General features: G+C 43.8%; 2 long non-coding RNA genes across 2 annotated transcripts in view; one reads left to right on the top strand and one right to left on the bottom strand.

The window, feature by feature from the left end:
* Positions 1-6502, top strand: part of LOC141779814 (uncharacterized) — a 266802-nt gene extending 260300 nt beyond the window's left edge. Inside the window, exon 3 of the long non-coding RNA XR_012596443.1 lies at positions 6240-6502. This is a non-coding gene — a long non-coding RNA (uncharacterized LOC141779814). The remainder of the gene's footprint in view (positions 1-6239) is intronic.
* The window catches only part of LOC141779812 (uncharacterized), a 194467-nt gene that overhangs the window by 161240 nt on the left and 18920 nt on the right, over positions 1-14307 (bottom strand). The gene's annotated exons all lie outside the window — the stretch shown is intronic.

Below are 14307 nucleotides of genomic sequence, written 5' to 3'. Positions count from 1 at the left end.
CTCCAGCTTATTGGGAGAAAACACTGAAAGATCTCAATGCTATGGTCAGACAGTTGGGGAAGCCTACATTCTTCCTTACATTTTCTGCGGCTGAAACTTAGATGGCCTGAGGTCATAGTAATAAAAGCTCAACAAGGAGAACAAATTGACTTTTTAGAGCTCGACTGGAATGCAAAATGTGACATTCTACGAAGCAACCTGTGATGCGGATGTTTGAGAAAAGAGTTGATGTGCTCATGGCAAATCTGATCCTGTCACCCGCACAGCCCATCGGAGAAGTCGAGGATTACTTCTATCGAGTGGAGTTTCAAGCGAGAGGAAGCCCACATATTCACATGTTGGTTTGGGTCAAAGATGCACCAGAGTTTGCAGAATGTCCTGACTCAGTCATGTGCAACTTCATTGACCGGTACATAACATGCCAGATGCCTGACCCAAATGCAGACCCTGAACTCCACAAAATTGTGTGAGAGGTCCAAGTTCACAGAAGGAATCATTCTAAAACATGCAAGAAAGGCAATGTGTTGTGCAGATTTGGGTTCCCTAAACTACCCATGGACAAAACCTTCATCACTGAGCCCCCCACCTGATGAAAGGGATGATGATGACAAAAAGCAAAGCGAAAGTGGGAAAAAGGCCACGGAGAAAGGCAAAAAGACAGAAAGGCAAAAAAGGCAAAGAAAAGACCCATTCAAAAGTTACAGAGGGAGGCCAAGGCAAAGCTACCAAAACTGAGGGATCTGATTAGTGACCCAAAGGTCTCATTCAACAGCTTGTCGGAGCTGCTGGAGTATTGCAACCTGACCTATGGGGAATACAAGCAATATGCCACTGATCTAATCTATGGCAATGTCGTCATGCTGAAGCGTCATCCAAATGACTGTTGGGTTAATGGATACAATGCAAAGTTGCTGAGAGCATGGAACGCTAACATGGACATTCAGTTTGTGCTTGACGAATTCAGCTGCCTCATGTACATGATGTCATATGTGTCCAAGCCGGAACATGAGATGACTCAGTTCCTTAATGACATATTTCGTGATGTGAAGAAAACGGATGCGAATCAGCGAGATGAAATGAAGCCGATAATGCAGGCATACTCCAAACACAGACAGGTCAGCGCCCAAGAGTCTGTGGCACGGACATTAAGCTTGCCACTGAAAAAGTGTTCTCGCAATGTGTTGTTCATACAGACTGATGATGATGCAGTGAAGATGAGTCTTCCCATGAGCAGGTTAAAGGATATGCCACTCGATGCAGAGGAAGTGTGGATGTCAGGACTACCAGAGTAATACGCGGAAAGACCTGACACACCTGAGTTTGAATACATGTGTATGGCTGAGTTTGGCTCACAGTACAGGACTCTGTACGGACAGCAAACCCAAGGTCAAAATGCCATTCCCCTTTTGCACGACAAAGGACAAGTTAAAAAAAGAACGGTAGGAAACTTGCCATCGTCACATTTCCCTGCTTCTCAGAAAAGAAACAACCAGAAAAGTTTTACAGGCGATTGCTGGAACTATATTTACCACACAGATCAAATGATGACCTGAAAAACAAACAATACCCAACATATGAACAGTTCACAAGTGGGGCTTTGCAGTAAAAGCCCTGGTTGATGGCATGCAGAAACGCTATGAAGGGCATGGCAAAAAAATCGAGAAAGCACTGGAAAAGATTCAACAGCTAGGCCCAGTTCTTAATGCGTGGAACATTTTTGCACCCGGAGTTGAAATGGATCGTTTGGAGTGCGTCGCCCAGCTGGAGGCCGTAAATCCCAATGAGGAGAGTGAGAGAGACGATGTACCTGACTACCAAGTCAATCGCGAGAGCACTGGAGCTGTACCAACAGTGGAGGCACCAAAGTTGAGCCCGGACTTTGTCAGAAAGCTGTACCAAAGTCTCAATGAAACACAGGTCTCCATATTCTACACCGTGCGTGAATGGTGCCTCAAGCGTGTCTGGGGTCACAATCCTGAAGAGTTCTTCTACTTTTTCTTTTGGGGGAGCTGGCTGTGGAAAATCCTGTGTCATCAAGTGCATATATGAGGAGGCAACCAAGATTCTGCGCCAACACCCCAGATTCTGCGACCAAGCAGACATGTCCATGCCTGCAGTGCTACTGACGGCATTTACTGGCACTGCAGCTTTCAACATCTCGGTAAAAACCTTGCACTCCATTCTTAAACTGCCGAGAAGTTTGAAACCACCATATCAAGGGCTTTGAAATGCACTGGATGAAGTGAGAGCAACACTATCCAATGCGGAAATTCTCAAAATAGACGAAATATCCATGGTTTCCAAACAGTTATTTACCTATATATCCACAGTCCAGTCTACACGGAAATCTTGAAGGCTGGTCCGTCAAGAGCCACTGACAACACAGCGGCTGCAACAGTATTGGAGAGTACTTGAGATTTCAGCAGATCAAAGGCAACAAGAAACCTTTTGGAGGGATGTCTGTCCTAGCAGTAAGAGACTTCTACCAACTGCCACCACATGGTAAAGCCAAACCACTCTGTGTGTACCAGGAGGATGTGCTTGACCTTTGGAAAGACAACTTTCAAATGGTCAACCTGACACAGATCATGCGCCAGAAAGACGACCTTGCTTTTGCAGAGCTCCTGAACAGGATGAGGGTAAAGCAAAAGACAGATGCACTCAGAGACGATGACAGAGCTTTGCTCACCCAGGCTGTCATTGATCTCAAATACTCTCCACCCGATGTCCTACATATGTTTGCAACAAAGAGGTTGATGTGCACAACTCTGCAACTCTAGCTGCCCTCTATTCAGATGTTGTGAACATTCAGGCAGAGGACTACGCAAAAGACCTCACCACGGAGGGAAGTAATTCAGCTGGGATGCATCAATGGCACAAACAGAGATTTACCTGACCATAAACAAGCCGCGCACGGAGTACGTGTCATGATGATCAAAGATCTGGATATGGAGGATGGGATGGTTAATGGAACAGTTGCAACAATTGCCAACATAGTCACAGAAGAGCAAAATGGAAAAACGTCAGTGAGGCTGACTGGACTTCAACTGGACAATCCAACTGCAGGACAGAAATTCCGCAAAAAGATAAAAGGGGAATCAGACAACTTGGTGTACATAGAGAGAAGTGAAGAAAACATGAAGAAAAAAAGGGGTGGTTCGAAGACAGTTCCCAATGAAGTTGGCCTTTGCATGTACAGCTCACAAAATGCAAGGCATGACAATGCAGTCGGCAGTGGTGCGTTTGAAGCGTATGTTTGAGCCTGGAATGTCCTATGTTGCCCTCAGCCGTACAACCTCACTTAAGGGACTGCACATTACTGACTTTAACGAAAAGAAAATCTATGCTGATCCTCAAATCACAGATGCACTGCAAAATATGAGACAAGCGTCATTCGAGAGCTCAAGACCACTGTTGCAACATGTGCAATCAGCAGACGAAAAAGCCCCAACACTGACAATCATTCACCACAACGCACAAGGACTTCCATCCCACATTGGCGACATGAAGTGCCACTATGAACTGGGCTTTGCCGATGTCTTGTGCATAACAGAGACACATTTGTCTGGATGCTCCGTTGCCCCAAAGTTCCAGTTGGAAGGATACACCATGTTTGCACGCAGCAGACATCTGTCCTACACAAACTATCCGGACATGGACAAAAAAAAACTGGAGGTGGAGTTGCAGTGTACTGTAAGAGCCATATTCAAGCAGAGGCCCGGAGGTACATGCACAATGTGACTGATCTTGAGTTTGTGGATGTCAAAGTCGAGGCCCCAGTCAGAGCAGTGGTTGCAGCCGTTTACAGATCACCAAATTACAGTCTTGACAACGTCTTACCAAACATGAAAAGCCTCTTGGACTCTTTGGACATGATGAATCAGCAACCTGTCATTGTTTGTGTGGACTTTAATGAGGACCTTCTCTACAGCCATTGGCTACTGTAGCATTCACATAGAGGTGTGAAATTCACCCAGGACAAAACCAGAGGAATCTCTTTGTTCCTTCTCTTTCTTCACCTTCTCCTCACCCCTCCTTACCTGTGGAGGTGAGCTGCTGCTCTGATCTATGGCCTGTTAGGAAACAGCCATAAGAACACAAGGAACCTCTAATGCAGAGGACATGAGAGCCTGCCTTTTTACCAACTAACTTCAAGCAACAACCGCAAGGAAGTTAGCACCAAGCTATCAAGCCTCTGGAAAGAAGTATTGGAGCAATCAGCTTCCTCCAATCTGCACAGCAAAGACGACATCTTTGACTTGGAACCACAACTTCAACACATGGAATTACAAACCCTTTTCTTTCATGGATCGGTAACGTACTGGGCTTACCTTAGCAGTAGCAATTGCACATGGCTGAGCAAGACTGTTCAACTTTGATTTCTAGGATGTACTTGTATTGATTTGGTTTAATGGTATTCATTGAGTTTGACTGTTGTGATATTATTTGTATTTGATATTTGGGTAGGTGGCTTCGCCACATCTGATGTGTTTAGTTTATGCTTCACATAGACAAAGTCTTGCTAAAAACTAACCATCTTTTCTAACCCACTGCATTATCTGACACACATTAAGATCACATACAGAAACTGTGAATTAGTTAAACATAAACGCTTCAGATAATCTTAGATTAATATTGTGTTTTAAACCTTTATTATCTTGTAAATAAATGTTTGTGGAATATACATGCTGGTCTGTTTAATGTTGTACTAGAGTGAATAATGCCAACCTCTGCTATGTCAAGAACTCCGATATCCTTCAACCTTTACTATCTATTTTGGTTATAGTTATTAATTTAATTATTAATCAACGTTCCAAATTGATAGTTTAGCATATATAATGAGACTACACTAACGTTTTGGTTATTGGTCCCTGATTCCAGGGTGGTGCCCCGTTTATTATTAATGTTTATTGATAATCTTTATTAATATTAATAATTATATTATTATTTATTAATTAATTTGCTAATAACCAAACCTGTTACTGCCAAATCCCTACATTTTGACGCCCCATGTGACGCATAGTATTATTGTGGCAAATTGTTCATAATTGTGCAATATTAATTTTCAGCATAGTTTTTGGTCAAAAACAAAAATTTCATATTCCACTTCTAAACAAACCAAAAGTGTTTACATTCTACACCACTAGTCTTCCACAGGAGTAGAAGTCCAGCTGTACTTTTAAACAAGTACATTGTGGTGAGAATTCTTATTTGAGAGAGTTTGATTTGACACTTTAAGCCTTTATAGTGTTAATTTTAATAACTTGCTTTTGCTGCTTATTCAAGTTAACCTATGCTGTAGAACTTGAAAGGATTTTGGTTCAGCATTTGAATACCATGTATTCAATGCAATCTGGTCTAGTTGTCATATTTGCTGTAATCTAAGTGTTCCTTTAATGACACAGCGTGCCACCGGCCCTGTGTAACATAGAGAGCTTGTACCTGGCTGTAACTGCCAAGCATTCCAGCCTGAGTGGGTTAAATAGAGCCACAGTGTGCTACCAGCCCTGTGATATAAAGTTTGCAACCTAGCTTTTACTTCCACATGTTCCAGATGGAGTCACCTTTAAGAGACATCATCACAACTGTTACTGCCCTGCATCTCAGTTAGTGCATGTTGTGTGTAAGCAAACTTCTTTTATAAACCTTTGTTTACTTTACTGGCCCCTTTTGTTTGATGCCCACTAGAGTCACTAGTTGTTGCTGTAGCTACCCCTCCTCCACAGGAAGCTATCCCCCATAGTGTAGGCCAGTGCATTGTTGTTAGGCTTGTGTACCTCCCAAGCTCCCTACACCAGTGAAGAAACAGAAATCCATTGCAAGGCTTGAGGTAAGACTGAATGTACTTGCTTCTACTCAGTACTTGGAATTGTTTTTTGGATTAAAAAATGGAAGTTGATTATGCCATTTCTTGTCTACAAACCAGAAGAACAGGAGGAAGAATACAGGGGCGACAGCAATGAGGGCAGCAGCATTTCCAGTGAGGGACGATCATCAGGGAGAACCCAAGTGACACCAGCTTTTAAGAGGACTCCAGAAGAAGCAGCATCCCAACACAAGATACTGAGGTAACATTAACCAATATGACTGAGAGCTGGATGATGAGGAATGTATGGACAAATGTATACAATGCAGTGCTATGTATTTTTGTTTGACTTCTTGACTGAGTTCAAGTACAGTTGATTCATACTGCTATAATATTGTCATTACTGATGTCTTTTCTTTTTTTGTACTTTCAGAGAGAGAGGAAGATGACTCCACTATTCCCAAACGTCTCTGCCACAACTCTACCCACCTGCACACCTGTATGTGCCACAATGGTTCTCTGTGGTTTGAATCACCTGGATCATGGATTCTGATTTTGGCTGTATTCCTTTGTGTGGACTTGGTACATTTTCCATGTTGGTGTTCGTTTACTTTAGTTGCTAAAGTTTGCACTAACAGTACAAAAATATATTCTCACTTTTCCAGTATGAAGTATGCAAAATCTCACACAGAACCATGTATTTGTTTGTACTTTCCTGTTGAAGCTAAAAAATGAAACTATTGCTATAACTTTGAAGTTGTTCTGATGATGCAAAAGGACACATCTGTCTCTCTCTCCCTCCCCCATCTCTCTAGCTCTCTCTGTCCCTCCCCTCCCTCTCTCCCCCCTCTCTCTGTCCCTCCCCCTCTCTATATCCTTCCCTCCCTCTCTCTCTCCCTCCCTCCCCTCCCTCTCTCCCCCCTCTCCTTCCCCCGTCTCCTCTCTCTGTCTCTCCCCCCTCTATCTCCTTCCCTCCCTCCCCCCTCTCTCGCTCTCTCTGTCCCTCCCCCCCTCTCTCTCTCCCTACCCTCTCCCTCCCTCCATCTGTCTCTCTCCCTCACTCCCTCCATCCCCCCTCTCTTTATCTCCCCCCTCTCTCCTCTCTCTGTCCCTCCCCCCTCTCTATCTCCCTCTCCCTCCCTCTCTCCCTCCCCCCTCTCTCTGTCCCTCCCCACCTCTCTATCTCCCTCCTTCCCTCCCTCCTCCCTGTCTCTCCCTCCATCCATCTGTCTCTCTCCCTCCCTCCCTCTCTCCCTCTCTCTTTATCTCCCATCCTCTCTCTGTCCCTCCCCTCCCTCCATCCCCTCTCCCTCTCTCTTTATCTCCCCCCTATCTCCTCTCTGTCCCCCCTTTCTCTCTCCCCCTCCCCCTTCCCCCTCTCCTCTCTCCCTCTGTCCCTCCCCTCCCTCCATCCCCTCTCCCTCTCTATTTATCTACCCCTCTCTCCGTCCATCCCTCCATCTCCCTCTCTCTTTACCCCCCCCCCCCTCGCTCTCTCTCTCTCTTGTTGTGTTTCACAGTTCTAACCAGGAGGAAGTGTTCATCCTCGAATAGCTTGGTTCACACTAAATATGTATTTATTCCTGTAATGTCCCCTGACATACACATGTTGCTCCTTTTTTTATATTGTAAATCGGTAGCATTTTAGTTGAAGTTTGTTCTTTGGCAAGTGTGAAATTTGTTATTATTTGACTATATAAATAAATTGAATTGAAAAATGAATTGAATTGAATTAATTTTATATTTATTGTGTATTTCGGTAAACATCTCATCTCCTCTTAAAAGTGAGTATTTTCAGGATTATGTAAACATTATACATCAGTCTCTTCAGTGAAGCATCTCGGCGCTTATAGAGAAACAGGTGTTTCAATAGGACTTTCAGTTTTTCAGCTGTATTTTCAATGACAAATGCCACAAACACTGTACAAATACTCTATATATGAATATATACAGGGCTCCTGTCTATCCCCAGAGGGAAAAAGAAGTCCAAAGGTCCTTGTCCTATCGCCCCCCTTCTTATAACCTCACTATGGTCCTCAAAACACCCCCCCCCCCCCCCCCCCCACCCACCAGTTTGTTTTTATTGTTGTAACAATGTTCATGCTGCCCTCTTGGCCAGGTCACTCTTAGAAAAAAGACTTTGACCTTTGACCTTAATCTCAGAGAGTTTTGACCTGGTTAAATAACGGATATATCAGCTCAAACACCAACGGATATATCAGCTCAAACACCAACCTGTTTTGCTGAAAAAATTGTGCTGAACAGCAATAAGAGGAAATGGAAAATAGAATTGGTGAAAACTCTACTCATCTCTATTTTTTCCATTGCACTGTATTCAGAGTATGCAGTGCTGTGCATAATAACCTTGCCTGCAGTGAAGCTGCCGATCCACTCAACTACATGGTTTCCACCTGCCTTTTACTCTGCATATCGGAAGAATTTAATCACAAATGCTGAATTGGCAGATCTTTTTGATTATTATGGGGTATTTAACAGGCAGTTAATAAAGAGAAATATGCAACAATGGTCTTGTTAAACCCAGTCCCAAGTAAAATGGTGAGCACTGTAGAGGATTTATGCTGTTCATCCCTCCAGATGTTTAGAGTTACAGACTTGGAGAATCTATGCCAAAAAGCATCAATGTTGTTTGGACACTTGGAATTGTCTTTGTTGCCTCTGTTTAGGTTTGTAATTAGAGATGTATTAGGTCAAATCTTTTTCAGGTGGTTGAGATCCATTTTGAAACCAGACTTGTCATTGAGAACACATTACTGTGCCACTGTACAATAAATGACAAGGGCTCTCCGGCCCTGTTCAGACCTGGCATTAACATGCATCCTCAGTGATCAGATCACAAGTGGACAGCTCTAAGTACGTCTGTTCACACCTGGTATTAGAATGTGTCTCCACATGCGTCTCCAGTGACCACTTGTGATCGGATCTCACTTCCCCGCTCTATATGCATATAATAAACATGTAGTAAACACACGGCTACTACAGCAGACTCTGACGTAATATTACATGAATGTCAATGTAATGTTGTGAATTTGGGTACATTTTATTAACATTTTGATAACATCAAAATATAATGTTATTGGAACGGCGGCCCCCGAGGACCTCTGTGCACGTCGCCGGCACCGCTGCCTTTGCCAGACAACAGCGGGTACAGAGCTTCAGAGAGCCGGGGAGGAGAGAGAGAGCAGGCGGGCAACAGCTCCGCGCAAAGCAGCAGAACAAAAACACCAACACATCTCCGACAGTATGATAATAATGCACTTCCTGTTCCCAGTCTGATAGTCTGTAGATATGTAGCCTATAGATAGGATATATTTAAACAAATATTTCCACGCTGCGAGGCAGACGAGCACTCCCCTGTCTGTTCACCTGCGGATCCCAGCAGGACATCAGTAGAGTAGGCGGTCCTTAATGTGGCCCAGGACGCATTCACTACACACTGCTAAAAGAATGTGGCCATATGTGACCCAGACCACCTCTGAATGTGGTCTGAAAGATCCAATCTCAATGTGTCTTGAGTGTGTTCACACTTGTACTTAGAGCTGTGCACCTGTGATCGGATCATCCAGGACACATGTTAATGCCAGGTCTGACCAGGGCCTATTATACAGATGCAACCAGATCTTTGCGATCCACACGTTATAGTTCACACTGAGGTCTACTGTCATTAACAGAGATAAGGAAAACTAATTGACAGAGCCTTTGAGAGTGTTTCTCTCCTTTTCTGTCTCTGGGTGTTAATATCCTCTGTGTAAAATCCAGTCAGCGAACCGAGCGGTGATAACTGGCAGAGTAATTGAGTCAAAGTTATTGTAAGTATATGCTAATGGACTAACACATTACAGCAACTCCCCTGTGGCCATCTATGGCCGAACAGCAGCTCAGGACCCGGCTAAAAGCATCTCAATAAAAGGAAAAACCCACTTGAGAGCCTTTCAACCCAGACTGCATGTCCCTCGCGTGTTGGTGTCCACACAAGCACTGTTTCTGCTGCTTCTGTCAGCCTCTTCTTTCTACATAGAGTTTGCTTTTCATAATGACCATTTCATTTCATTATAAATATCATTTATATTTATTTTAGACAGAGAACGGTTAAGAAATGTGTGTTAATTTGTAAATAATGGTAATAATCCACCATTAAAACCCGTACTTTATTCATTAATGGAGCTCTGCAAGTCACTGCATGTTCTACAACACTGTCCTGCAAATATCTCAAAATAAAAGTCTTGTGTTAACAAATGAAGGAATTTTGTTCAGAGAAAAAAAATGTTTGAGGGCTTTTTAAAAAAAAATTAAAGCAGGAAGTGTTGATTTATAAATACATCTTTACTTTTTTTCATGTCCGTTACATTACTACAGATACAGAAACTGTAGTAATGTTGCTGATATGATGTTAAGCTGCAGTAGGCAGTATATTTTTGGCATAATTGGGCAAAAATTCCATAATAACCTTTCAACATATTGTAATTCAAGTGTTCTGAGAGAAAACTAGACTTCTGCTCCTCCTCATGGCTCTGTTTACAGGCACATCTAGCCCATGACGGGAGACTTTGACCAATCACAGGTAATTTCAGAGAGAGAGAGTTCCTATTGGCTGTGCTCCAGTCATGTGACCGGTACCTGGCGTTCCTTCTAGAGGTCTCAAACTGATCTCAACATGGCTGCCGGGTCACAAACTTTCTCATATTACAGCTAAACAGTACACTACAAGATGATTCTGAGCACATTTGAGGAGAGAAATAGGCATTACAGTAACAGAATATTGATTCATATTTGATCAGCACTGCCTAGTTTGACCGTTTGATTTGGAGTTTGCAAGTGATTGACAGACGGCTGTCATAGGCAGCAGATGGACAGCAGACTCCAGATCAGCTCTGACTGCTTGTATTCCTCCAAGGGATGTTAATAATTAACCGTTTAACCGTTAACCGACATTAAGCATTTTAACCGATTAACGCTATCGGTTAAAACGGTTAAAGGGACTGTTTGTAAGAATCAGAAAAGTCTTGTTAACAGCAACACCTGTGGCCGTTAAGTCAACTAAAGTCAGCGTCCTGTTGCCCGCGCTTGTGCTCGCTCTACATAGACGTGAACGAGCATCGCTCAACACAGTGAGGAGACACACGTCAGCTAAAAGCACAATATCACTCTATATTTCAGCTGCTTGGCAGTAATGTTAGCTGACCAGACCAAGGTCTCTCCATGAATAAATGCTGATCCTAGTGTTGGCTTTTCCTGCTTCAGCCTCCCGACCGCGACCGGAGGGAACAGGGGAGACACCGGAGTTTTGGTCGGAGACGATAACGTTTCTCTCTGCGGAGCCCCGTCACTTCACAAGACACGGGAAACCTCTGTTGGTCTGGAGGAGCTGCAGCAGTTATTTCTGTACAAACGTCCACTGAACATTCACTAGATATTCTCAGAGCTACGAAGTTTTCTGCAGTGTGGAGTGAGCAGCATGCACGTGAGGTGGAGCGAGCTGAGTGAAGGCAGGCAGAGGAGCAGAGGAGCAGAGTACAGCAGAGACTCCGGTCCTGGAGACCAAAGCTACGGTCTCCCCCCGCGTCCTCCGACCGCGGCCAACACTGTTTAACAGACGGGCTTCACTAGATACAACCAAGAGGTTTTGGTGCTTCTGTGTAGTTTGTGTTGGAGTCTGAGTCTGAACAGCGTAGACACACGTGAGCGCGCATGGGACACCGACCCGCAATGATGTATACGTGGAAGAAGTAACAAACAGTCCTTTTAATACTACGTCACTGCTCCAACCGTCAAATAACACCGCGGGTGGGTTTACATACTTCACATACTGTTGCTAAAGAACGCCTCTATGCGTCGGTGTCTGATGCCGAGGGGCACTGACCAAATGGCGGTATTTGAAGAGTTGGGAGTGAGAACGGGTTGAGATCTCAATAAATAACTCAGTGAGTACAATGTTATCATAACTGATAGAACTGATGGCCAGAGCTTCAAAAGTAAAGCCCAAGTTGTAATAAACCATACCTATAGCTGTCTTTTAACAACAGCTCCAAGGATTCTTCCGCTGCTGGACACAGTTGTGTGTTACAAGCCAAGCCCTGTCTCTTTAAGGTGTGGCATTGTGGGTAACCTGTGTGTGACGTAGTGGAGCGGAGGTGCTGGTCTGTGTTGTTGTGATGGACAAAGACAGAGAAGAAGTGTGCGTTAGTTAGCCGCAGCCACAGTGAAGGATAGAAGTCAGTTACCGTTGCAGTGTTACAGAGAGGAGGTGCATTTATGTTCTGACGCTGATTTACGTTACGTCCGTTATTCCGAATAAAAGTGCCGGTCGTCACAGCAGAATTGACTCGAGAAATCTGTTACCAACTACGAGCCAGACTAGGCTTAAGTTAGCTAGCCAAGTCCAGGAAAACTCCCAACTACGTTTCGGAGCTGAGAAGCTGGAAAGGTAACATGTGCAATACAAAAATGCAATCCAGAACAAGATCACTGACTACTATAGTCACTTGAGTAGGACGCAATCTGGCAACCCCACTCAGGTGCATGCTACCTTTTGCATATGCTATCTTGTTGTGATAGTTATTGTGCATGAGTAGAAAAATTGGCCGGCTAATGTGCTAGAGGAAAGGGCAGCAAAAAGTTGGGTACACCCTTCGAGGGGGACCATGAATGTCCACAGCAAATTTGGACCAAACTCTGACGTGCTTCACCCACCTCCGAAGAAACACAACATTCACATTCTTTCTCCTCACAACTGCACATGTAAACCATCTCAGGCAAACTCGTAAAGATGTGTGTGCGCACAAACACACACACACACACACACACACACACACACAGTCAACCATATGGGCGGAAACATATGTCACTAAAAACTGAATTTGAATAACTTATATTCGCATATTTGAATAATTGCATTAAAAAATGAATTTGAATTTGAATTTTTTAAATTGAATAATTGCATTGTAAAACTGAATAACATAATTTGAAATTAAATTTACTGTCTGAATTTGAAATGTGAAAACTTAATGTGGAAGCATAGAGAGGTGAATTTTCAGTGATGATCAAATACAGTTTCAGAATGAATTCAATTTCATAATACTATATTCAGTTTCAAGTTTATTGGAATTCATTTCCAAATACATTTAATTTCAAATGATGCTATTCAGATTCAGTTTTCCGATGCAGTTATTTATAGGGACTGTTTGTAACTTCTTACACGTATATATAATTGCGTGTCCCATGCGCGCTCACGTGTGGCTACGCTGTTCAGACTCAGACTCCAACACAAACTCCAGTGAAGCACCAAAACCTCTTGGTTGTATCTAGTGAAGCCCGTCTGTTAAACAGTGTTGGCCGCGGTCGGAGGACGCGGGAGAGACCGTAGCTTTGGTCTCCAGGACCGGAGTCTCTGCTCTGCTCCTCTGCCTGCCTTCACTCACACACCACGCTCCTTCTCTCTCTCTCTCTCCAACTCTCACGTGCATGCTGCTTACTCCACACTGCAGAAGAGTTAGTTTAGCTCTGAGAATATCTAGTGAATGTACGGTGGACGTTTGTACAGAAATAACTGCTGCAGCTCCTCCAGACCAACAGAGGTTTCCCGTGTCTTGTGAAGTGACGGGGCTCCGCAGAGAGAAACGTTATCGTCTCCGGTGTCTCCCCCGTTCCCTCCGGCCGTGGTCGGGAGGCTGAGGCAGGAAAAGCCAACACTAGGATCAACATTGATTCATGGAGAGACCTTCGTCTGGTCAGCTAACATTACTGCCAAGCAGCTGAAATATAGAGTGATATTGTGCTTTTAGCTGACATGTGTCTCCTCACTGTGTTGAGCGATGCTCCTTCATGTCTATGTAGAGCGAGCACAAGCGCGAGCAACAGGACGCTGACTTTAGTTGACTTAACGGCCACAGGTGAAGCTGTTAACAAGACATTTCTGATTACTATACATACATATGATACAAACAGTCCCTTTAAATTAAACAATACAAATTAAAAAGATGTGATTCAAATTCAGTTTGTTTAATGCAGTTCAAATTGAGCAATTAGAATTCAGATAGAAATTATTCAAATTCAGTTTCTAGTGACACATATTTTTGCTCATACAGCCACCCCTACCTGATTTCCTGTAATGTTCCTGTTGTTGCACTGAGAGCCACTTTTCCATATGGATAACCCTGGAGTTTCTGTGTGCACTCTAGCGGCTATCCAGTTGAGTGTCTCAGTGTGATGGCAGCAGGTCTCAGTCACAGTGGAGGCAGGGGGTAAGAAGGGGCCATAATCTCAGTCCACCACCCCCCTGACATGGCTCACAACAACATCCATTTATGAAATTGAGAAAGGGAGGTGAAGGGGGACACCATCTGAGTTTCTGGGACAGATGAGGTGGAAAATAGAATCTGAGGCAACATGGTGACACAGTTGCAGCAGGGTGCATTTCAGACAGTTGGCACGACTATTAAAAGGGATGGACACAGGAAAAAGTAAAGAATTAAATATTAAAATAT

This window comes from Sebastes fasciatus, chromosome 12 (assembly GCF_043250625.1).
Source record: "Sebastes fasciatus isolate fSebFas1 chromosome 12, fSebFas1.pri, whole genome shotgun sequence".
Classification (NCBI taxonomy): Eukaryota; Metazoa; Chordata; class Actinopteri; order Perciformes; family Sebastidae; genus Sebastes; species Sebastes fasciatus.
Note: the sequence above shows the minus strand (reverse complement) of the source record. Positions and strands in the feature narration are given on the sequence as shown.